Source organism: Lagenorhynchus albirostris, chromosome 6, assembly GCF_949774975.1.
Source record: "Lagenorhynchus albirostris chromosome 6, mLagAlb1.1, whole genome shotgun sequence".
Lineage (NCBI taxonomy): Eukaryota > Metazoa > Chordata > Mammalia > Artiodactyla > Delphinidae > Lagenorhynchus > Lagenorhynchus albirostris.
This window is the reverse complement of record NC_083100.1, coordinates 76,847,059-76,872,367: the sequence shown is the minus strand read 5'-3', so window position 1 is coordinate 76,872,367 and position 25,309 is coordinate 76,847,059. Positions and strand designations below refer to the sequence as shown.

The following is a 25,309-nucleotide window of genomic DNA, read 5'->3' as shown; positions in this document are numbered from 1 at the left end:
CTTTTTCAATGAGAGAAAGAGGAGAAAGAACTTTAAAAGATTACAGTCCACATTGGGCCTCAAAAATTTTTTTGGACAAAGATGCATAGTATTGAAATAAAGGGAAAACTATAGGAAACACAAGGAAATGTGACAAAATAGAAAGCCCAGAAACAAATAAATCAGGTAAGGAATGTAATTATGATAAAGGTCACATTTTAAATCAGCAGAAAAAGAATTATTATTTTACTTAAATGGTTTTGGGACAATTGGCTAACCATTTTGAAAATGTAAAGTTAACTCCCTAAGTTGTACTCTGTACCAAATTAAATCCAAATGGATTGAAACTTCACCTGTAACATATATAATAAAAGTACTGGAAGAGGGCTTCCCTGGTGGCGCAGTGGTTGAGAGTCCGCCTGCGGATGCAGGGGACATGGGTTCGTGCCCCGGTCCGGGAAGATCCCGCATGTTGCGGAGCGGCTGGGCCCGTGAGCCATGGCCGCTGAGCCTGCACGTCCAGAGCCTGTGCTCCACAACTGGAGAGGCCACAACAGTGAGAGGCCCGCGTACCGCAAAAAAAAAAAAAAAAAAAAAGTACTGGAAGAATAACCAAGTATTGTAGGTTCTAAGTGACTTGGTATTAAGTCAAAATTAATTCAATTGAATTGTCTTAAATGACACACCTAATATGTAGCTGACTGAGATTTGAACCTAGGCAAACTGGCTCCAGGGTCAATGCTTTTAAAGTATGCTTTGGGTAAGAAACATAGACAAAGAAACCATATATAATCCTAGGATGGAGAGTGCATTTTAAGAGTAACATGGAAGATTGGCCCTTTAAGGAAAATTTGATGAATTTGACATGAAAACTGCAATTCTTCTGATGTGAAAAAAATACATAACAAAGTTGAAAGTCACGTGAGAAAATAGTTGTAATATATATGAAAAAATTATTAATATCCTTAGTACATTAGAGGGCTTTTATCAATAAGAAAACAAACCTGAAGAAAAATAGGTAAAGAACATGCAAGAAAATATACAAATGGTTAATAATTTTAGTAGTCACAAAATTAATAGCCAGTCAGTAAAAATGTTGTAAGAGTCTATTAATTTTCATGGAAAGATGAACAATCTACTGTTAAAAGAAAAATGCAGGCTATAGAAACAATAGGATAATATTATATTTATGCATTATTGTCCATGCTATATAAACATATATACATATATGGCATAGAAAAACGGTGTATAATTGTTTGTAACTTCATCTTTCCTTGTCTCCTTATAGAGGATTTCATTTGTAGGGTCTTTTCGTAGGGCTGAATAGGAATAATGAATAGTGGGACATTACAAGAGTGAGAGAGAAGCTACATAGAAAGGGCAGGTAATAGCGACTAATGGTTTCCTACTCAAAAATATGTCTCCTCTTCTTTCTGAACAAATCAGCATTTTGTCAGGTACTCCATGGGCTCCTCTCCAGCCTCGTGACTTGAGTTTTGATTAGACCAGCTAATAATAGTTATTCCATTCCTCTTACCTGTGATTAATTTATCCATGAGCACATGATAAAATCCTAACCAATGAGACATTAGAATATTAGTGGGTGTTTCTGAGAAAGTGTTCTTCATTCTTATAAAGGGACATGACTAATTGGCTTAGTCCTATTCTTGCCTTTAGATGTTTTGGGATAAGAGTGTGGTATTTGTAGTTGTTGCAACCATCTTACTGCCATGAAAGGAAAACAAAAACAAACAAAAAAATTGCAGAACAACCAAACTGAAAGCCTCACATTGGTGAGTTGATAAATAAGCACTGTGAACTTACCTTGCCTCTACTCTTCTTATGTAGGAAGATAAATTCCTCATTATTCATGTGATTTCTGTCAAAAAATATATTTATTTACCTGCAGCTGAAAGCATCCTGATACAGACAGGGAGATACTTATGCAGAAAATTAATTTGGAAGTTGACAGGAAGGAGAAGAAAATAGAATCAGGGCAGATCTGAGATTTTTCTAGAGCATTTTGAAGGCAAGAAAGCAAATAGATTTTTTTTTTTAGCAGATAGAATGGGAATTTGACAGAGTACACCAACAGGGTGTGGAGGTTTTAAACAAGCTTTGCTGTATGTAAATTTAATGTAATTACCCCTCTGCTAGCAATTTTAGAGTTCCATAATATGTGCATTACTTTCTGAATATTAAGCTTGGATTTGTCTTTCTATGGGATGCAACACCATGCAAAGAGTGGCACTCAGATAATTCAGCCTTATTAGGGTTATTATCTCTTATGTGAGGTGAGAAAGTATTTTCCTTTTAATATAAGCTTAAAATATTTTCTGGGGAGACAGATTTCATAACCAAATTAGTTCAGGAAAATATATATCCTGTTAACTTCTTAGAACTTTATAATGCTCATGTTTTAGAAAAAAATAAGAAATCCTGCCATAAGTGTTTAACCAGGCATTCCCAAACTGACAAATGGTTATCACTGAAGGAATTCCAGAAACTATTATCTGAGTGGTTCCTAAATGGGGATGAGGAATGAATGAAGGCATAATTATTCTTTTACAGTGATTTGTAAATACTCATTGTCTAGGACTGCTCTACTGATGACCAATGCCAAATCAATAATAGCATTAGAGTGAAGTCCCATCTCAGCTTTAAAGACGTTATGCATAAAATGAAATTCATACAATCCTTACTTGATAGGATTGTTTTGAGAGTTAAACTGGATTATTATGAAGATTAAAGGAAATATTTCATTTAGGAAGTACTTGGCTCATTATAAATATGCATCATAATTATTAATATGATTACTACTATTGTAATTATCATTTGTGAAGAAACTAGTAAACCAATGTGGATTTCTCCAGCACGTTGGGGAAAGTGGTTTAGCATCCTCCAGAAGACTGGAGTTGATGCCACAAGTCAGAGGTCAGCTTCCTACCTTGAACTGAAGCATAGGCACAACGACTTGAGTGGTGACTAGTGTTCCAAGGACTTTTGGGAACTTTATTTCTACTTTACTTTTATTGCTATTTTCTCAAAATATTTCTGAATTTCTGTTTTGGAAATGCTATCAATCCTTAAACACGTTGCTTTTGGTTTTTTGTTTTTGTTGTTGGTTTTGCTTTTTACTTTTTATACTGGAGTATATTTGATTAAAAGTGTTGTGTTAGTTTCAGGTGTACAGCAAAGTGATTCAGTTATACATATACATGTATCTATTCTTTTTCAAATTCTTTCCCCATTTAGCTTACTACAGAATACTGAGCAGCGTTCCCTGCCAGTATACAGTAGGTCCTTGTTGGTTATCTATTTTAAATATAGCAGTGTGTACATGTCTATCCCAAACTCCCAATATATCCCTCACCCCTGGGTAACCATTGGTTAGTTCTCTAAGTCTGTTATAAGTTTTGTAAATAAGTTCATTTTTGTCATTTTTTTTTAGATTCCACATATAAGCAATATCATATATCCCCTCTTTTTTGGATTTCCTTCCCATTTAGGTCACTGCAGAGCAATGAGTAGAGTTCCCTGTGCTATACAGTAGGTTCTCGTTAGTTATCTATTTTATACACAGTAGTGTGTATATGTCAATCCCAATCTCCCAATTCATCTTACCCACCCTTTCATCCTTGGTATCCATATGTTTGCTCTCTGCATCTGTGTCTTTATTTCTGCTTTATAAGAACATCTTTAGGGGCTTCCCTGGTGGCACAGTGGTTGAGAATCTGCCTGCCAATGCAGGGGACGTGAGTTCGAGCCCTGGTCTGGGAAGATCCCACATGCCGCAGAGCAACTGGGCCCGTGAGCCACAGCTACTGAGCCTGCGCGTCTGGAGCCTGTGCTCTGCAATGAGAGGCTGCGATAGTGAGAGGCCCACGCACCGCGATGAAGAGTGGTCCCCGCTTGCCACAACTAGAAAAAGCCCTTGCACAGAAATGAAGACCCAACACAGCCAAAAATAAATAAATAAATAAGCCAAGCATTTGAAGCCCTTTAAAAAAATAAAATAAAAAAGAACATCTTTACCATTTTTCTAAATTCCACATATATTTTGTTTTTCTCTTTCTGACTTACTTCACTCTGTATGAAAGTCTCTAGGTCCATCCATGTCTCTGCAAATGACACACTTTCATTCCTTTTTATGGCTGAGTAATATTCCATTGTATATATGTACCACATCTTCTTTATTCATTCCTCTGTTGATGGACATTTAGGTCGCTTCCATGTCCTGGCTATTGTAAATAGTGCTGCAGTGAACATTGGGATGCATGTATCTTTCTGAATTATGGTTTTTCTCTCTGTATATGCCCAATAGTGGGATTGCTGGGTCATAAGGTAGTTCTATTTTTAGTTTTTTAAGGAACCTCCATACTGTTCTCCATAGTGGCTGTATCAATTTACATTTCCACCAGCAGTGTCAGAAGGTTCCCTTTTCTTCACACCCTCTCCAGCATTTATTGTTTGTACCTTTTTGATGATGGCCATTCTGAATGGTGTAAAGTGATACTTCATTGTAGTTTTAATTTGCATTTCTCTAAAAATTAGTGACGTTGAGCATCTTTTCATGTGTTTGTTGACAATCTGTGTATCTTCTTTGGAGAAATGTCTATTTAGGTCTTCTGCCCATTTTTTGACTGGGTTGTTTGTTTTTTTGATATTGAGCTGCATGAGCTATTTGTATATTTTGGAGATTAATCCCCTTGTCAGTTGCTTCATTTGCAAATATTTTCTCCCATTCTAAGTGTTGTCTTTTCATCTTGATTATGTTTTCCCTTACTGTACAAAAGCTTTTAAGTTTAATTAGGTCCCATTTGTTTATTTTTGTTTTTATTTCCATTACTCTAGGAGGTGGGTTCAAAAAGATCTTCTTGCTGCAATTTATGTCAAAAAGTATTCTGCCTATATTTTCCTCTAAGAGTTTTATAGTGTCTGGTCTTACATTTAGGCCTCTAATCCATTTTGAGTTTATTTTTATGTATGGTGTTATAGAGTGTTCTAATTTCATTCTTTTACATGTAGCTGTCCAGTTTCCCTAGCACCACTTATTGAAGAGACTGTCTTTTCTCCATTGTGTATTCTTGCCTCCTTTGTCATAGATTAGGTGACCACAGGTGCGTGGGTTTATCTCTGAGTCTTCTATCCTGTTCTATTGATCTTATTTCTGTTTTTGTGCCAGTACCATACTGTCTTGATTACTGTAGCTTTATAGTATAGTCTGAAGTTCAGGAGCCTGATTACTCCAGTTCCATTTTTCTTTCTCAAGATTGCTTTGGCTATTCAGGGTCTTTTGTGTTTCCACACACATCATGAATTTTTTTGTTCTAGTTCTGTGAAAAATGCCATTGATAGTTTGATAGGGATTGCATTGAATCTGTAGATTGCTTTGAATAGTGTAGTCATTTTCACAATGTTGATTCTTCTGATCCAAGAACATGATACATCTCTCCATCTGTTTGTGTCATCTTTGGTTTCTTTCATCAGTATCTTATAGTTTTCTGAGTACAGGTGTTTTGCCTCCTTAGGTAGGTTTATTCCTAGGTATTGTATTCTTTTTGTTGCAATGGTAAATGGCATTGTTTCCTTAATTTCTCTTTCTGATCTTTTGTTGTTAGCATCTAGGAATGCAAGAAATATGTATTAATTTTGTATCCTGCAACTTTACTAAATTCATTGATTAGCTCTAGTAGCTTTCTGGTGGCATTTTTAGTATTCTCTATGTATAGTATCATGTCATCTACACACAGTGATGGTTTTACTTCTTTTCCAGTTTGTATTCCTTTTATTTCTTTTTCTTCTCTGATTGCCATGGCTAGGACTTCCAAAACTATGCTGAATAATAGTGGCGAGAGTGGGCACCCTTGTCTTGTTCTTGATCTTAGAGGAAATGCTTTCAGTTTTTCACCCTTGAGAATGATGTTTGATGTGAGTTTGCGATATGTGGCTTTTATTATGTTGAGGTTGGTTCCCTCTATGCCCACTTTCTGGAGAGTTTTGATCATAAATGGGTGTTGAATTTTGTCAAAAGCTTTTTCTGCATCTATTGAGATGATCATATAGTTTTTATTCTTTAATTTGTTAATATAGTGTATCACATTGATTGATTTGCATATATTGAAGAATCCTTGCATCCCTGGGATAAATCCCACTTGATCATGGGGTATCATCCTTTTAATGTGTTGTTGGATTCTGTTTGCTAGTATTTTGTTGAGGATTTTTGTGTCTATGTTCATCAGTGATATTGGTCTGTAATTTTCTTTTTTTTTATAGTATCTTTGTCTGGTTTTGGTATCAGGGTGATGGTGGCCTCATAGAATGTACTTGGGAGTGGTCCTCCCTCAGCAATTTTTTGGAAGAGTTTGAGAAGGATGGGTGTTAGCTCTTCTCTAAATGTTTGATAGAATTCGCCTGTGAAGCCATCTGGTCTGGACTTTTTTTTTGTTGGAAGATTTCTAATCACAGTTTCAATTTTATGACTTGTGGTTGGTCTCTTCATATCTTCTATTTCTTCCTGGTTCTGTCTTGGAAGGTTGTACTTTTCTAAGAATTTGACCATTCCTTCCAGGTTGTCCATTTTACTGGTATATAGTTGCTTGTAGTAGTCTCTTAGGATCCTTTGTATTTCTGCAGTGTCAGTTGTAACTTCTCCTTTTTCATTTCTAACTTTATTGATTTGGTTACTCTCCCTTTTTTTCTTGATGAATCTGGCTAAAGATTTATCAATTTTGTTTATCTTCTCAAAAAACTAACCTTTGGTTTCATTGATCTTTGCTATTATTTTCTTCATTTCTGTTTCATTTATTTCTGCTCTGATTTTATGATTTCTTTCCTTCTACTAACTTTGGGGTTTTTTGTTCTTCTTCCTCTAGTTCCTTTAGAAAGTTAGGTTTGAACACATTGGTTTTGATGGTAATACAGAGTGAAACCTGCAGGGTGACCTTAATTTTTCAAAGCAGCTTAATATTAATTAGAAGAGAATCTGGTAAAATGTGAGTGATAGATTGGACATACCATTTTTTTAAAGTAAGGTATGACTATAAAGGGAGCCCAATACTGATGAGTATTTACACTGATATCTGTGGTGTTTTGAAAAAGGTAACATCATTGGAATTCACTCAAAGTGTTTAAGGTCACAACTTTGAATAATAGCATTTCATGTATATGTAAGTTCTAACATATTAATTATGAATAACTATTACTACTTTTCAAAACTCTCACCCACACATACACTCGGATTTTATAGTGATATTAGAAATAAGACATATGATTTAACTTTCAGAGATCAAAAGTCTTATTTACAAAGATTTTAAGTGATTTTGACAGGGAAGTGAGTCATATTAATTTATAACTAAGAGGCAAGATTAAGGTCATATTTTAAGATATTCCTGAGATATGCTGAAGTAGTTGCTTGAATCATGAAGCATTAAAATAGCCACAGAAGCACATTTTATGGCATTTCTTTAGAAACTGACTGAACATGCCCTCTCAAGGTTAAGGTGAGGCAAAGATGATTTGTGTATTTAATTTATGGTCTAGCCAAGGGCCAAGGCACTATGATTATTGGTACCGCAGTCACACACAATAGATATGAAAATGGAGACATTCCATAAACTTTCCTAGAAAAAGTGTCCAAATGTCTCAGGAAAATCCAAGCACAATGTCCTTTATCGTTCTGCTGGTGATCATATTCATATTTATTATGCATGCCCAGAATTGTACACAAAATTTTAAAGTTCTTGTTAATAAAAGTTATATCTTTAATATATAATGTTCAATAGTCTCATCCTTCATAAGTTTCCACAATGAGCTCGCCAGTAAACTATATTTTGCTTTTATCTTTGTCCCCAATATTAAAGTTACATTATACGGCAGATAAATAATAATAAGAATTTTTAAGCTTATATATGAAATTAACACATATGTACTCTGACCTTGGAATGACTTCTTGGTAAATAAATGAATGATGTGGCCATCCCTGTTGAAAATAGAAGAGCGTAGGCACATCATGAGTTCTGTAATAATATAAATTTTTTAGTTTTTATGTTTAATATGTGCATTGAGATGATGTGGGTATTGTGACTGTTTTCTATTAATTTTGAGACTCAGCTACTTAAATTTGTATTCCCCATACAAGTTAGATATGTTTAATTTAATCCCATGGATGAGGCTATTTATTCCTGCAATAGAAACACTATAATATGAGTGAGAGGTTTATAATTTCTATAATTGTCTTTTTCACTGTAATCTGTTAGGGCCCTCTTCCCAGATCTACTTCTGACTCCTTTGACATTGGGCAAATTACTTTGCACTCTTCCTCAGCCTTGCTTTCCCTCATCTGTAGAATGAGTATACTTAGCACTACTTATCTCAACAGGAAATGTGTTTTATTAAAGGCATATTAGCTTCTTGAAGTATAAAATTATAGTTTGGGGGCTTCCCTGGTGGCGCAGTGGTTGAGAGTCCGCCTGCCGATGCAGGGGACACGGGTCCGTGCCCCAGTCCGGGAGGATCCCACATGCCGCGGAGCGGCTGGTCCCGTGAGCCATGGCCGCCGAGCCTGCGCGTCCGGAGCCTGTGCTCTGCAACGGGAGAGGCCACAGCAGTGAGAGGCCCGCGTACCGCAAAAAAAAAAAAAAAAAAAAAAAAAAAAAATTGTAGTTTTGGTGGAGTTGGCTTTACTCTGGCACTTGGCATCAGATTTTCTTTTGAAATCTTTATAAATGGCTCTCTCTGTAAATGTGCTTTCCAAGGACAAATGAGAAGTAGTTTGTTCTGCTACAAAAGAAGAAACCGCCTTTATTCTAACAACAGCTGAACCTAAGCAGGTTCATTCACAAATGATGGCAAATATTTTTTAGGTCCTTAAATTAAAATAAAAATGGAGCAGTTATATAGAGAGAATAGGGTTAAATATAATTGTTATAGAAATATATAACCTGTGTGATAAAGAATAATATGCTTTGGTTTATTTAAAATCTTGTGTAATGTGAAGAATTCATGTAAATAAGAAACAGTTGAATTTCTAGGGAGAGAGATATATATAAGGGATGATTTAAAAATCAGAGATAAAATTTTATATACCCTTAAAAGTGAATTTCCTACTTGTTTTTTTTATACCTTTACTGATATAATTCTTATTTAGGATCTAGTAAGGCAGGTACTTATTTGACAAGTGAGGAATTGTAGAAATTTCTTTAGGGATGGTACTCTCCACAGAGCTCATACACAGATTGACCTAAATATAACCCCTCTGCCTATGTTATGTGGAAGTCATTTAGAAAAGCTCTTTCCCGTTACAGGTCTTCAACTATCTGTTTTAATCATGAAAATGTTTTTATCTTCTCTAATGAAGATGGTGTAGAGAAGTTGAGTGAAGGAGATGGTTAGGAGAGGAGAAGAAGAATATGAGATATTTAACTTACTTCAGATACTATCTTGATTATTTGAGCACATTATCCCAAAGGATTACAAAGTTAAATGAAAAATGGAAAGGCTTATTGTGATTCTTTATACCTTATTTCAGAGCTTTTCTTATGATCCAAATAGTAACTCATTCACGAAATGTATCTCACAAGGAGCTTCCTGCTACACAGCATTTGTCTGAAACTATATTACAGGCATGTTGCTCCCTCTCTTTACCTCTCTGCCTGTTGCCCTGTGACTTGGTGCCTTCCTCTAGTGGGAGATACTTCCCTGCCCTCTTTGGCCAATAGATATGAGCACATGTGACAGATATTTTGAAAGAGCTTTCATGGTTCATCTCAGCCTCTTTTGCCCTCCGCCATAAAAACATGTCCGAGACAGGGAGTGTACCTCCACAGTGAGTCCAGGAATGAGAAGGCTCACAGCAGAGCCAACCACAGTTGAACACTGTCAAAGCAGCCATAGCCAAACCACAGTTTGCATGTAACGTGAGAGAAATAAAATGCTTCTGAGGTAACACTGAGCTATGGGGATTGTTTGTTACAGCAGCAAAAACATCCAGCTGAGAAAATAACTGCTAAACCTTGTGGGTTGATGTAACAAAAATGCCGAATATATGTGACAGAGATTTTTCTGGACGCCAGGAGAAAGAGAAACTATTATAGGAAACTTGAAAAGTGTTATACAGTGGCAAAGTGTTTTGTAATATTTTTGTTTCAGATTGTTTGGAAGGCAGTTGATGTACAGTGAAGGGCTGTGGCTTTGGGCAAAAAGGTTTCAAAACAGTACATTACTAGCATGAGTTGGTTGTTATTAGGTGCATTTGAGAAAGCACTGTAAGAAAGCTGAGGTCGGAAAAGAATTGATGTGTTTGAAGGTGAGGATGAAAGGAGATACAGATCTCAGCAATTCTGGAAATTGCAGAATTGGAAAATGGAATGATTCCTCAATTCCAATCAGTAAAACATAAAATTAGGAAATCTTTTGAACTACAGTCTAAATACCAAACATGGCTATGTCATACACCATGTTAAGATTTCTGAGTGGATCAAGGTGGTCTTTCAGTTGGACTCTGAAAATGGCTCTGGTAAAGAGAAGGGCATAATTCTACAAAAATCCGATAGACTCAAAGTACCTAAAATTAAGTCAGGAGAAAGAGCTATGTTCAAAAGAAATTGTAGGGGTAGTGATTGCTTACAGAGCTGACTGTAATGAAATAGAACTTTAAAAAAATAACCTGTTTTTGAAAAATTGTATTGGCAAAAGTAAAAAGAGACTGGAACAAAGACCCTGTGACTGTTCAAGATATCAGTAAAGCTTGATCCTCCAACTTTTACCTTTATGTTATTATTATTGTTGTTGTTGTTGTTATTATTATTATCCTTGGTTACATCTAAAGAGAGCAATGGAGAATCTTTAGACATGATTGCTTGATTCATCTTGGTCTTTTTTTCAGTCCTCTGCCATCGGAACAAAATGTCCCAGATAGGAGCTTTTTCTTCAGTCTGGATTCCAGAATGAAAAGTTGGCAGAGAACTGATCAGTCCCAACACAGACATAGCCTACCTACAGCCTGCATGTCACATGAGTGGAAAAAAATGATAATGTAGAACATCCACTGAAATCCTGGAGCTGTTTATTGTCCAAAACTGATTAAGGTATCATTCATCTCTTTTATTCACAAGCTGTTACTCGTTTCTATGTACTCCTTCAATTTTGCAAATTGGAAAACTTGCTCTAAAGTGAAATCATAATCTTTCAAGGGTATCATATATACACCCTCATAAGAGATGTATACCATAGAGATACCATCCCAATGCTCCACGAAGGTCACCAGCTTCCTAATTCCCACATGAGGAATTGGTTCCTAGCTGCAGATATAGAGGTTTTCCCAACTTGTTCAAAGGAGAAATATAAACTTACTCATGGAGCATATAGAAGGTGAAAAGTGAAAAGAGGAAGAACCCAACAAAAAGATAAATGTTATCATAACAGAAACACATAATTCTTCACACAGGCTTGCACATGAAGATAATCAAGGAATGCATGGTATTTGAAGAGAAGAGCTAAATAAGAAACATATTCTTCTGAATATGAGCTTTTTTAAAAAAAGCAAAATTTCTGAATGCTACTTTTTCTTTTATAAGGGAGCCTCTGGAATCTAAGGATTTGCTATATTCAGTGATTTCCCCTAATTATATAATTACTTTCTCAGTTCAGTACTTCTTTTTTTTTTTTAACATATTTATTTATTTATATATTTATTGGCTGTGTTGGGTCTTCTTTGCTGTGCGCGGGCTTTCTCTAGTTACGCCGAACGGGGGCTGCTTTTCGTTGTGGTGTGAGGGCTTCTCATTGCAGTAGCTTCTCTTGTTGTGGAGCACGGGCTCTAGGCATGTGGGCTTCAGTAGTTGTGGCACATGGACTTCAGTAGCTATGGCTCATGGGCTCTAGAGCGCAGGCTCAGTAGTTGTGGCATACCAGCTTAGTTCTCCGCAGCATGTGGGATCTTCCCTGACCAGGGCTTGAACCCATGTCCCCTGCATTGGCAGGCGTATTCTTCACCACTGTGCCACCAGGGAAGCCCGGGAAGCCCTCAGTTCGGTACTTGTTGTCTGAATAGGAACCTGGCTCACTTATGCATGGTTGCATTCTCCATGCCTGGCACGTAGGAAGTGCTCAACAATTTGCTGAATTGAACTGTATTCATGATAAAAACATAAAACATTGTATAGTTTACCATCGTTATTGTTGAAAGCCAGTTTTTGCTCAACCTTAAAGCTAAGAATAGCTTTTACATTATTAGAGAGTTGTAAAGAAAAACAAAACACAAGAATATGCAATAGAGACCATAAGTGGCCTGCAGAGTCTAAAATTTTTACTCTCTTCCCTTCTACAGAAAATGTTTGCTGGCCCTTGGTCTAAATTCAAAGAATATTTCTTGGTCTTAGTCCCAGACATCAGGAACTTATGCAATGACACATGTAATTTTATTTCAGATTATGAAACAATATTACAAATAGAGGAATATGCATATGGAAAGAGGAAGTTGCCGGCAAGTTATTTTCAGTCTTAAAATGGGACAAAGAAGAGATGCAGTGTTTCTCCTTTTTTCTTATGTGAGGATATAATCCTTGAGGGTGCTTGCAGCCATCTTGAGACCATGAGGGGACAAGCCTATTGATGAAAACTAACACACTGAGGATTGTAGAGTGAAAAGATGAAGAAAACCTGGATCTTTAATAATGTCATTAAACCTCAGAATTGACCAAACCTAGAAGTATCATAATTATGTATCTTGCTATGACTGATAATAATTTTTCCCTATTGTTTAAGTCAGTCCATGCAAATTTTATGTTCCTTGCATCTGAAAGCATTCTGAATGATGCTATAATCGAAATCTGGTTGTAAAGTAGAAGAGTCAGATATTCTTTAAAATAACTTGCTGGGGTTTGTGAACTGCTTAGATAATAGAGGACAGCTAGGCAAGTGAGCATGTCAGGTACTTTAGTTCTACACCAAAAAAGTCTTGGTGTGATTTATTCAGTTGTTGTCATGTTACTATAGTGAGTGAGTAAAAAACAGTCCCAGTAACATCTAAGCCATGATGGTCCCAATTAAAATAAATGATCATAAAATATAGACCATACTTGGGCAAGTCCTCTCTATAGCCATGTTTGGGAAGACAGACATGAGGCTTTAACATAACCCCAAAAATGACTTAAACATCCCCCTCTTTTGAGTAACATAAGTGACTACTGCTTCTTTACTAATAATATCTATAGACTAGCTTTAATCCCCCACTTCTTGGATTAAAAATGATTAATATACCTGTTGTTCCCACCTCTGATAGCATTCAATCCAGAAGTGGCCCAAGATTCCCTAGTCCCTCTTTAAAATTATCAAGCTCAATCTTACAATAAGCCACTACCGAGACCCTATACTGATAATCTCTCAAATTTTCTCTGGTTTATGTTTTTCTTGCTGTAAAAAGTTAAGTCTAAAATTTTTTACTACAAATATTTTCCTGGTGGCCTTTTTATTATTTTTTAATCAATAGACTTTATTTTTTAGAGCATTTTTAGGTTTACAGAAAAACTGAGCAGAAAGCACAAAGAGTTCTTATATATTCTCCCTCACCCCTCTTCAGTTTCATCTTGCATTGGTGTGATATGTATGTTACAATTGTTTAACCAATATTGACATAATTAACTGAAGTCCATAGTTACATGAGGGTTAACTCTTGTTGCACGTTTCTATAAATTTTGCCAAATGCATAATGTCATCTAGCCACCATTACATTATCATACAGAATAGGTTCACTGCCCTAAAAATTCCCCGTGTTCCACTTATTCACACTCCCCCACACACACCACATGCCCTGGAACCACCAACTGATGTTTTTACTGTTTCTATAGTTTTGCCTTTTCCTAAAGGTCATACAGTTGGAATCGTATAGCATGTAGCCTTTTCAGAATGGCTTATTTCACTTCATAATATGCATTTAGGATTCATCATGCCTTCTCATGACTTGGTAATTCATTTCTTTTTATTACTGAATAATATTCAATTTTCTGGATGTACCACAGTTTATCCATTTACCTACCAAAAGACATCCTGGTTGCTTCATATTTTAGCAATCATGAATAAAGTGACTAAATATTCTCAGGTAGGTTTTTGTGTGAATACAGCTTTTCAACTTATTTGGGTAAACACCATGGAGTATGATTGCTGAATTGTACGGTAAGACTGTGTTTAGGTTTGTAAAACCTGTCAAGATGTTTTCCAAGGTGGCTGTACCATTTTGCATTCCATTTTGCAGTCCCAGTAGCAATGAGTAAGAGTTCTTGTTGTTCCACATGCTCGCCGACATGTGGTGTCAGTGTTCTGGAATCTAGTCATTCTAGAAAGTATGGAGTGGTATATCATTGTTTTACATCTGTACATGATTTTGGTGAGGTGTCTGTTCAGAAATTTTGTTCGCTTTTTAATTGGGTTGTTTGTTTTCTTACTGTTGAGTTTTGAAAGTTCTTTGTATATTTTGGATGCGAGTCCATTAGCAGATATGTGCTTTGCACTTGGTTGTCTTTTGTTGTTGGACTTTAACAACAGAGAGGAGACTTACTTTCTGAACAAGCAGATGCAACCAAAATCGAGAAATTATGAAAGAGGATTGGTATTGGTGGTGAAGGACAAAGGATATTTTCAAACATTAAATCATCACAGTAACAAATCTAAAAATATCTCACTTCAGTATATCTATATTTCTAATGGAGAGCTGCGTGAGTTCTTTCCAGGTGATAGTTTCTTGCTTAATGAAACCTCTTGAGAGGATTTTAATTCTATCATTAATAGCACTTTCCATGTCTGTCTATTCTAGAATTGTAAGAAAATCAGCAGGGTATAGAATAGCTGTGTTGATATGAGAGAATGGTCATGCCTTTTGCTTCTCATCAAACCATCCAACCGAATTTCAATGAAATTGCTAAGTATAGTTTTAATTTCCAACATATATAAAATAGGAAATACAAGCTCTGTCATCCCCCACAAGGTTGAAATTGTGTACAGTTCAATGCATATTTGTAAATTGCATAGCTGAGAACATAAAGCCTTCTTCTTAGAAGAAATAAATGTGCTTAAGCTAGAGGAAAACAGGCATTGTCTCACCAAGTGGTCTTTTTTTTTTTCTCATTCAATTTACTTCCTTTCATCGTTGCAGATGATAATAAACTTGAGTAAATATTAGGTCTTTTTCCCTTGAAGGTTTTAAGAATGTTCCAATTATAGAGAGACTAGAAATATATTTAGAGAGTTTCTGTTATTTTTAGACACCCTAAAACCATAGCCTCTTCCAAGAAATGTCTTCTTTTTGTTTGCCTGCTATAATATTCCCCCTCTCCCCCCAGGAAACATTCATCACTTGGTGGTGAGTAACCTGCTGCAGTTTCTTAAGAAGTTGGTCTTTACCAGGTTTTTAAGGAGTGACTAAGTACTGGGTCCAGTGGGTAATCTATTTATAAGTATAGTGTTCGTTGCTTATTTGTAGAGTACACCAAGCTTTTGAATTCTGATGCTGGAGACTTGTGAAAGCCTTTAACATTTCCTTGGCATCCTATATAAAAACCCTTGAATTTTTCATAGCAAAATATTTATAGTACTATTTTTTTCTAGTGTTGTGGTCTTATAAACATCTTATTGTAATCAATAAAGTCTGTAGACAGAACTGTCAGTCTCTTTTCTTTTAATAATTCCTGATGTCTTGACTTTTCAATTATACAGATCCTAAAGATTTAAAAATCTAATTAGCTATCTTTTGAGTGTTGTTGACACAAAGATCATGATTTTCCATCATTTTATTGAAAGATGTCAGATGCAATGTAGAAGAATTTCCATAACTTTGTGTTGTATATTGACAAATTGTCAGGAAAATAAACAGAAGTTATATAGGGACTCAGTAGTCCAGAACCACTGGGGAAATTCTTAAGTAAAAGCCATACATAATTGTGAGTTTTGTGATTTTACCCAGGAGAAACACATGTTGAGCATAAGTAAGTAATTAAGTATAAATAATTAATCAAACTAGAATTTTTACCTTGTATGTTACCTACAATTATACATCTAGAAGGGCATTTTTTTTTTTTTTTTTTTGCAGTACGCGGGCCTCTCACTGTTGTGGCCTCTCGCGTTGCGGAGCACAGGCTCCGGACGCGCAGGCTCAGCGGCCATGGCTCACAGGCCCAGCCGCTCCGCGGCATGTGGGATCTTCCCGGACCGGGGTGCGAACCCGTGTCCCCTGCATCAGCAGGCAGACTCTCAACCACTGCGCCACCAGGGAAGCCCCTAGAAGGGCATTTTTGTTGAAAGTAGTATGAATGTTGCAAGTAATAGAATGTTGTAACTGCCCATTCAATTCATACTCTTCTCTGATAATAAATATACTGTTGGGACATTTTTATACTTGTTCTTTATAATATCCACTCCAAGAGGTAAACACATAAAACCTCTGCTCTTATAGACTCTCTTCATCCATACATCCTTGAGAAAAGTCACGGATTATGTCACTAACTTGTTAGTATGATTTAAGGATTGGAAAACAAAAAGATCTTTATTGAGCATAAATTACACACTAAGCACTGTGATAGATTTCTCACATGCATTATCTCATCTTCCTCTGGGAGGCAGGCATCTTTAGCTCCAATTTGGAAGTATGAAAATTGAAGTTGAGAGATATTAGGCGCTAAAGCAGTGTGATTTTGAAAAGCAGGTATTCTAGGAAGCATGACACTGACAATTACTCTGGAGGAAAGTGGATTTTGAAAGAGAAGAAAAAATAATTTCTAAGAAAGGGAATGGAGGTGAGACTCTTGAAACAAAACATATGCTTTATTATTTTCCTTTGTCCTTTAGTCCTTTCCTTATACTCCTTTTAGTAGACCCAGTTCTGGGTGTCTACCCAGCTGAAAATTATTTTTTTCTGAGAATTTTTACATTCTTCAAGTGGTGGTCGTGGAGCACAATATCCTTCATGATACATTTCTTTTGCTTCAGGTAATTTGAAGTGAGTTCCTGGTATTTGTAGTCAGAGGACCCTATACACATGATTTTTTTCTACCCATAGCATAGTTGAAAAAATTTTGTTTTCATTTTACCTTTTTAGCCTTCAAGATCAAATGAAACTATTATTTGGATGACTGTAAGAAATTCCATGACACTAAAACTAAGCTAGGGCAAGAAGTTGGAAATGTAGATATTTTAAAATTTATACCAAGGTATTTAGCCTAAGGATGAATTTTGCAGAATTAGAGGGGTACCTCTCACTCCCTTAAGAGTCATTCATATCTTTGCCATGAAAAGGTCTGGTGGTTCTGTGTCCATGCCTGCTCTCCCCAAGACTCTACTAATTTTATGCTACTGACTAGAGATCTATGAATTATATGCTTCTATAGTTTCCATATTTTGTAGGTTAATGAACTTCAATGGACTCAAAGGACTCACAGGTTATTTGGGGGTTCTAATTTGTTTCTAGTATCATATTCTCATGCACGTTTTAGAAAATGAGTTTTTAAATATCAGATGACTTGAGACAGGGAGAAAAAGAAACAAGAGAAATGCTTCATTAGAATAACATATTAAATAGAAACTAAATGTGTAACCATGAGAGAGATGAGTGTGTTGTGTGTGTATGCGTGTGCATGTATGATGGGAGGACTGTAAAGAGGAAATTCCAGACTATGCATTTCTATATCACATTTGGTGATTACATTTTTAGCATGCTGGGAAGGAAATCAACCACAAAACACCCATTACGTAAGAAGATTTTTTTCTAATTCCCCTGCACCCTGCTGAATACATACCCATTTATGTTTAATTCCACACAATCAAAACATAGTCACATCATGAATCGGAAAAGAGTTTAAACCAAGACAAGCAGTTACCTAGTTATCTTCTTATATTCCTCTCTCCTCCCTATTACTGCCTTTAACAAAGACATGAACAGCACAATATACATTTTAAAAAATTAAATGTCTTGGTAAAGAGGTTCAAAGGGTCATATTTTATGTGATAGTCTAAAGGGAAATTTTGCCAATTAAGTAAAAATCACAGGAGAACTTTTTACACACTAATATCTGAGAGTACTAATTTTCTCTTTTTAGGAGAGTAGCAAACTATGTTTAGCCGGAAATGTAACGGTATATTGTTACAAAATGCTTTATATTTCAGGAAGCATTCTCCTACCCCAAAGTCCCCATTAGATAAAATGGGATATTTCCCTGATTTTTAAATCTTGGAGAAATTAGGGCTCAGGGTGGTAAGTGCTTTGCCTAAGGCAACTCTAGTGAATGATTGAAATTGTGCTATAATCCAGGCCTTTCATCCCTTAGGTCAGGGCTCTTACTGCTTCTCATTGTGCATCATTTAAACCCTCTGAAAAAATGTGTCCAGTTATTTGTTCCTAACTATCCAGAGATTTAAGAAAGAAAAAAATTAGAACTTAAGGAAATTATTACAGTAAGAAAGCAAAATCTATGAAGGAAAGATAGAGAGCAGTTGAGATAGTTTAGCCTGGAGAAGAGAAGGTCGAAATGTGACTTGATATGTGTCTTTAAGTAAAATGGTCCTGTGAAGAAGTGGTCTATATCTCTGTCAATGGTGTAATACAGTGGTGAACTACTGGGTCACATGTAAGATAACATGGGGTGCATTAAATTCAAGAATAAGTGAGAAAAGGGGTGAAATTTCTGTTTACATTGAAGTAAAGAAAATAAACTCTTAGGATCCTTTTTACTTGATTATAACATTGTTTGTGGTTATTCAAGCTTGTCATATACCAAATTACCGAATTTCTAAAATGCTTAAACCTTATGTATAAAGATATTTATATGATGTGTTAATTTCCTTTGAAGTCCATATTACCTCCTCCAATTGAATGAGTATTCTAACTGGAAGGAAGCTCAAGATATTGCAATCTATCACATGATGTTTAGTTAACCAACAGTACCTCAGGGTAAATCCAAAAGATCTGCTCATGCAGTAGGAATTCCAATTCTGGTTTCCCTTCTGCATTTTTTCTCCTTTTGCTTCAGTTATTCTTCTTCCACATTTCATCACTGATAAGCTCCTCTCTGGATTATAGGATAGAACACAGAAGAACTGAGAATTTAAGATTTCCTAATGAGATTACTTCTTAGCTGACTTTGTTTAAAAAAATAGCAGGAGGGGGAAGAGGGAAATGACTTTGTTTAAAAAAAATAGCAAGAGGGTGAGAGGGAAATGAAATTTGTCACATTTTCTTGGAGCTTTTAGATCCATGCATTCAGTGAGTATTTTAATGTATACACAAGATTTTATGAGCAGCTATCAGTAATTGAGCAGTAATTAAAAGTACTGTGGAGAATGTAAGAGAAATCTAAAATATGGTCTCTATACATGAGTTCTTAGTAGTAGCTATTGATAAAAATAACTTTATAATTAGATGCTACTGACATGATACAGACTTTATGTGTTATAAATGCTTATAGGAGAACAGGATTGATTACATTGTGCATTAATATTTGAGCACATACTATGTCCATTCATTCACTCATTCAGTAAACTTTTATAGAGTGAGTACTAAGTGTCATGCATAGAGGACAGAGCCATAAATTCCTGCCATCATGAAGCTATGGTTTTAAATAGGGTTGAAATGAGAAAACACATAGTAAACATGTAAATAAATGATCAGATATTGGTGAATGTTATGAAGGAAACTAAAGCAAATTAAGAAAGCTAGACAGTATTGGGGGGCATGAAAGAAGGGTGCCATTTTATGTAGGTAGCCAGGAAGGCCTCACTGATCCCTTGAAGAAGCTAAAGGAACAAGCCTTTTAGATATCTTGGCAGGGTCATTCCAGATAGAAGGAGGGTAAAGGCTAGGAGACATCTGAGGTGACTGGAATGGAGTAAACTTGGGTCAGAGTAATACGGGGAGGGGGAGGAAGTATGAGGAGTACTGATGGGCCGATCATCTGGGTCCTTGTAGATCACTGTAAAGACGTTGGCTTGATCTCTGTGATGGGAAGTTATTGGAGGGATTTAAGCAGATAACTGAGATCATCTGACTTATATGTAATACAGTCATTCTGGATGTCCATTGAGAATGGGCATTGGGACGGTGAGAGGGAAGGCAAAGCAAGGAGACACATAAGGAGTTACTGTAATAACCAGGCTGGATAAAATGGTTGCCTGGGCATTGAAGGTAGCAGTAACAATGGTGAAAAGTGGTTAGATTATATTTTAAAGTTAGAATGTGCAGCAGTGCTGATAGATTGACTGTGAAGTAGCAGAGAAACAATGAAATAAAAAATAAACTTCAAAATTTTTCATATGGTCAAAAGAAAGATAATGTTTCAATTTGTTGTTTTTGAGATAGTGATATGAGGATCAGATTTGTGGTGGGTGGAAAAATCAGAGATTGGATTTTTGGACATGTTTAGTTTACAACACCTACTAGCCATCCAAGGAAGCATATTGAATAAATATTTGTACATACAGCTTTGAGTGCAGAGAGAGATCCAGGCTGGAAAAATAACTCTAAAAGCCATCAGCTTAAAAAGAGCTTGGAAAACATAAGACAACATGGTATTATCAAGGGCTTGAGTGTAGAAAGAGAAGAGGTCTATAGACTGATATCTTGGGAGAATCTACCGTAATATGCAGACTGAGAGAAGACCTCACTGAGGTAGGATGAAAATCAAGAGAGTGTGGTACCCAAGGGGAGAAAGTATTTTGGGAAGATAAAGTAATTGATTATGTCCAATGTTTGCTGATAAGTACATAAGATGAAGACTGATCGTCGAATTTAGCACTATTAAGTTTACTGGTTACCTTAAAAATACATATTTCAGTGAATCGGTAAGAACACATATTTTCTTGTTAGTAAGTTTGAAAGAGAATAAGGAGTGAGAAATTTGAAACATTAAATATAAATGTTTGAGGAGCTTTGATGACAAAGGGAACAGAGAAATGAGGTGGTACCTGGAGGAGAGTTGAGAGAGTTGAGATTATAATATTTTTGTCGATGGGATTAATCGCTAGAGGATGAACAACTGATGAAATAGGGACAAGAAAGAAGAATTGCTGGAATAATAGGTCTTTGCATACATGAGAGAGGATGAAATCTAGTACACAAGTGGAGGGTTGGTTATGAGCAGTTCTTCCATACTAAGAGCAATGGAAGAGTAGCTTTCATAACCCTAATCCTAACCTTAAACCTAATTTATGTGGCCACAATGATAGTTAGGTGTATAGGTATGATAAGTATAGTGATGGGAATGGTAGAAATTCTCTTCTGATGCCTCTGCTTTCTCAGTGGGATAGAAATAAATGTAATTGCCTAAGGGTAAAGACTGGCAGAAATCCCAGTGATTTGAAGAAAATGCAAAAAGTGCATTTTTCCTTAAAGGGAATGGGAGAGTAAATGTACTGGTACAATGAAGCAGGATTGTTGAGTAATATTAAGAGTCACTTGAGGTTTTGGTCATGAAATGAATGTAAACTAGAGAACACATCTATGTGTTTTTCTCCAGTCTTTAATTGCATGTGTCTAGATAAAGAGTACTTAGAGAATTAGATTTAATCAGAATTGTGTTTTTGCCAGGTACTATTGTGAAGAGAGGAATGCTGAAGGCAGCAATAAATAGAAGAGGGTGATTGTAATTATGGTACATGGTTTTTAATGGGTGAAAAGGAAGGACATGAGAGCTACTAGGGCCAATGAAAAGCTTAGGATCAATAGGTCTGTATCTTGGTTTAATTAAACACTTACTGGAATTGAACAACAAAACTGAGGTAGCTAGAAGGCAAGGAGTTGATAAGTGGAAGAATTAAGATGCAAGAAATTACAATTTTGGAGGGAATAAAGTAATTGATAATGCCAAGATTTCTAAGAATATGATTGTGAACAGTCCAATTTTTGGAAGAGAAAAATTCAAGGAACTGGATGGCCAAGAATTTGAATGACCACATACATGAACTGGGAACCACCAAGAATAAAACGGGTGTTGTTGGAAAGAGTGACAGCCATGTGCAAGGGGATAAAATTATCAAGGAGTGAGAGGAATTTACCATGACAGCTCTGGCAGGAGACTCAAAGCTAGGACAGTATAGGGCTGAGGAAGAATGCTCTGAAAGTGGCAATGAGGAATAATCCACTCCATCTCAAACACTGGAGATAGGAGAGGTGTGAGGGTAAACTTTCCCTACTTGTGAGGATTATAGGCTTAAACTGATTTTGGTTAAAACAGGGAATGGAAGGAAGAGTTCAAAGAGGGGTTTGAGGATGTGGGAGATTCTGCTGATGACTGACCACCAGTTCAGAGAGTACAGCTGTGAAAGTGTTTCAGGAGATGGACAGGTTTGGAAGATGGAGCCAGAGTTGGTGTACAAGGCAATCTGAGGGTTAGAGCTCTGAGGATGAGGGCTGGTCTGAGAATTCTCAGCTTCTGGTAGTGACGATACATTCAGGGATAAAGAGCACAATGGGATTTGTCCTGCTGATCTCAAGGCAGGCACTGTTGGAGAGACTTGAGAGCTGATAGGAAGGTAGGTGAGGCAGTTTCAAATTACACTGAGTTCTGGAGGCCTGACTTCACCTAGTAATGGTGTTTGAGAGAAGTAAACTGGTCTTAAATGTGGCATGGAAGGCTCTGTGGCTTCCTCTTGTCTCTAGCTCTCAACGATGAGGAAGCTGGAGAAAGGCAGTCCTTAGCAAAGCTCAAAGAGCACCAGTATTCCTGCTTGTCTCCTTCCAGTGGAGACCTGGTGGCCAGAGTAGGGTTATCACATCTTTAGCTCATGGACCACTCTAAAGTTCAGGGATAAGTGGTGGTATGGGAAACATCCAAGAAAGAGAGGTGTTCCACCCTGTTTTTGAGAAAGTGTTCGTTGTGGACTTGCTTACAACTGAGCTTAAATATTGACTATATTTGAAAATAAAAAGTATAACTCAATGAGGAGACCAGAATCAAAGGCATTGTGGGGAATATGAAAAGTTTGTCAGATGCAAGGTGGTCTTTGCTGCAGTGGAGGGCACATGTTGCCAAGTAGTGGAGAATGATGTTAGCTTAAAAAGTGGCAGCTTTCATATTAATCTTGAAAAATCATAATAGGTAGAGAGAGTAAAATAACATTATTTCTTTCCAGCTCTTTATCATCATGGCAGGAGACAAAAGACTGTAGGAATTCTCTTTGGTGCAGTCTAAATGGTAACCCTCTGTATTTCTAGTACAGGAAGAAAAGTGAAGTGTGTGAGATGGCAGTGCTTCAGACGTTCTTTTTCAAATAATCTTTTCTTGTATCTAAACTTGTATTCAAGTAATCATTCCTTACAAACTTAATAATAATAAGCACTTCAAATATTATCTACTTTAAATCTTACCTTAATGCTCTGAGTTATTGTACAGTTTGGGAAAGTAAGGATCTACTCTAATGTAAATATAAGAACTAGAACTCTCTTGTTCATACTATATCTTATGTCTGATAGTGTCTCACAGTTGGTAAGTTCTTTATAAATATTTGTTAAATGAGTAGTTTTATTCAAACTTATCCAAACTGACACAGATAGAAAGTAAAAGAGCATACACTTTACATGGGTAATAATCTATATTTTCATGATTTATTAAAAAACATTACTATCATATTAACCTTGACCATATCATCTCTATGAGTATTGCTTCCTAATTCTCACTCATTCTTTCCACCCCATTTGGAATTGCCCAAATTAGGAAGGAAGAATTAACAATTTTTGTTAGTTAAATGCAATGTTAGAGCTTGCTCTGTATTTACTTGTGATTGGGGACATTGCATGTTAAAAGATTATACTTATGGGTATAGCTCTCAGAGCAGCCCTGATAATTTATATGGGTTTCCTTTATTATTGCCTGCTTCTGTTGTCATGCTTAGAAAATACACACCTTTTCTTCTAGTTATATCATTTTCTTAATGATTACTTAGATACTCTAACAAATATAAAATCTATTTGGGAATATAGCATGAGAAAAAGTACAAATCAAACTGTGTATTTCTTTTCAATTCATTAAACAGTTATTCCTGTTAGTATATTCTAACTATCATTTATAATCTAGTTATAAAATTTATATCACAATTATTCTATTTAATAACATTTCTGAAGGACTTAACATTTCACTTCAATTGTACATCAAATTCTTACACTTATTTAGGTGATTTGGGATAGAGTTTCTGTTTTCTTCAATTGATTAGGTTGGTTATTCTGTTGGGAATACTAAGCTATTTAAATTATTTTATCTTCATACTGCCCTGGATTAAAGTCTGGATTTTAAAAATCTGGATTTTCAAGCCCTCATTTATTGTTATTATTTTCCCATATTTTCTTGGCTATTCTAGCTGATTTATTGCTGGGCTTGTTGCCTTTTGATAATTTTTAATAAATTTTTGATGTTTTTCAAGTTTCTTCTTATTAAATTGAGGTGACCTTATTTTGTAGATTTTTGTGTATATATGTTAATTGTGATAGAACACATTTTACTCCAATTCTATATGTTGTTTACAAGAGACATTTAATATACAGGAATGTGGAAAGATTTAAATAAAAGAATGAAAATATATGTAGCAGGAATATACTACCCAAATAACAAGTACCAATTTTAATCAGATAAAATAAATGCCAACAACAAAGTCATTTCTAAAGAACAAAAGTCACTTCACTACAAAATGATGAAAGGTTTAATTCTCCTGAAAGGTACAGCAATTCTAAAATTGTATGTACCTAATAATATATCTTCAAAAACATATACAGAAGAATTTTACAAGACTACGGGGAGGAAAAGACAAATACACCATATAGCAGGAGCTTTCTACAGCATTTTGTTAATTATTGAAAGGACAAATATTCAGTAATTATTAAGCAAAATAATAACAAGTTTGCCTTAATTGAACCTACAATTAAGACACATGATTTTACTGCATAACTGAAACCTTTATAAAAATTGCTCATGAACTAGGTAGTAAAGAGATTTTCACAAAATTCAAATATATTATTACACCAGTTCTCCAATCAAATGCATTTGTATTAGAACTTGATAAAAAATATATAAAAACCCTCACATTTGTTAAGAAATGGATCTCAGTAATTAAAAGGCCAAGAAATTTAATAATAGAAATTTTAAAAATTATTAGAATTTACTAGTAATTTAAATACTACCTATTGTAACTTGTGGGATGAAGCAGTCCTAAATTCCCAAATGTTAAACTTTATGTTAAAAAATTCAAATAAAGAAGTTAGAACAAATAAAGAAGTTAAAAAAAAAGAAAAAAATGAGAAAAAAAGAAGTTGGAACAATGTAAAGAAATATAAACACAAAGAAATTAGAAGTAAAGATATGCA

General features: G+C 35.6%; 1 protein-coding gene across 2 annotated transcripts in view; it reads left to right on the top strand.

Moving 5' to 3' along the window:
* GALNT13 (polypeptide N-acetylgalactosaminyltransferase 13) overlaps positions 1-25,309 on the top strand; it is an 829,184-nt gene that overhangs the window by 105,482 nt on the left and 698,393 nt on the right. The window lies entirely within an intron of this gene.